The following is a 1,672-nucleotide window of genomic DNA, read 5'->3' as shown; positions in this document are numbered from 1 at the left end:
TTCTTATGTCTCTTGTGCATTTATGTTTGATTTTTCATTAGTTATTTCTGTCCCTGTTGTCACAAACCTATCACAGTCAAACATACCTCATGCCCTGGGTCATGCTGTGCTCATTTTTTCCAGGCTTCGCATTTTTGAGTCCATCTTTAGTCACTTCTTTCTCTGTGTCCCAACTTATAGACTCCCAAGAACTCAACACAAAAGATCTCTCAGACAAGGGAGCTCTTCAGGCCTACTCACCCACCATAGTAGCTCTCTATTCACACTCCTTTCCCCACCCCCAGGCCAGTGCACAGAGTTAACGGAGGCAGTCTCTGATCTCTTTTATCTATCCAACTCCGTGATAAGCTCCTGGAGGGCAGAGACTGGGTTTTATTAGCATGTTGGGGTAGGGATTGGGGAAGACCTAGAGGAATAGTAGTGATTGGTTTGATGTTTGTTGAATCAGATTGTTCACTGAATCAATGGTCGCAAAGAACAACTCTAACAGAGATTGTCAAAGGTCTGTTTACAAATATTCTGACATTTCTTTCTGTAGTTGATTTATTTTTGGTCTAATCTAGTATTCAGGGGCTTTGTTTCTTAGATAAGGTTACCACTTTCTCTTCAAAGCTCACCTTCCAATTCTTTCCTCCAGAACTTTTATTTCATTAAAAAAACCACTTTTGCTTCAGTCTTTTCTAGGTATTGTGTGGGACGAACCACAGGCTCAAAATAAACAAAAACAGAGGTGTCTTGGTTTTCTCAGGGTAGAAACAAAACAGAAGCTTTATTTGATCAAGTCTCGCGAGAATTGGGCATCTCCCACTACCAGGGTGGGATGGTAGTGCAGAGAGGCAAGGGGGAGAAGGCAAGCAAGGGGATATATAACCTTGTACAAACAATTCTAAGAAATTCCACCCCTAGAGGCTGGACCCCTGTCCCTATTTGCTGGGACAGGTGGCCTCACAATCTATCCCAGAATAAGTTTATCCAATACTAGCACAGAAACTACAGAATTACCTTATAGGGAAATCTCAATGTTAAGATGACGGCATGGGAGTGGGCTAGGGGAGGGGGAGAGGGGGAGACCATCTGATTTCCCTGAAATCATATGATTTACAGGAAAACGAAACTTAGGCCTAGTGAGGTCTACATCCTAACTAAATTTGTACTATCTGAGTATTACCTTGCTTGATTTATTCATGGGAAGCTTTCACAAACAATCTTGTGTCCCACACAGTATTTATGTAGTCCTTGTAGAAAATCCATTTTCTTTACTCCTTTGAGTCTCTGTGTGCAGTTGTTATGGAATTATTTGTTCTTTCTTTTGGGGGGTCCCAAGATATTCGCAATAACTTTTTTTTATACTGGTTAATTGTTTTTTTTTTCTTAAATTTGCTTATCTCTCCAGCCTCAGTTCTTGAATTTTGCCTTTTTTTCTGAGGCTCTTGCTGTGGGTTTTTTTTTTTTTTTGGATGGGGTGTTTGGGCCCTGCTTGTTCTTGCCTTGAGTCACCTGGGTTCTTGGGTTGACCTCCACCTCTAGGGTTAGGCCCCTATGGATATTTGAGGTTCAGAGACCTGGATCTTCAGGGGTTGGCTCTGGAGTCTCAGGACAGTGTTAGGGCTCTCAGAGCCCTTGGGACCAGGGCACTATGGTACCTCAATGATCATGCTGCCCACTACTACTC

The sequence above is a fragment of the Trichosurus vulpecula genome, chromosome 6 (genome assembly GCF_011100635.1).
Source record: "Trichosurus vulpecula isolate mTriVul1 chromosome 6, mTriVul1.pri, whole genome shotgun sequence".
NCBI lineage: Eukaryota > Metazoa > Chordata > Mammalia > Diprotodontia > Phalangeridae > Trichosurus > Trichosurus vulpecula.
This window is presented reverse-complemented; position numbering follows the sequence as displayed.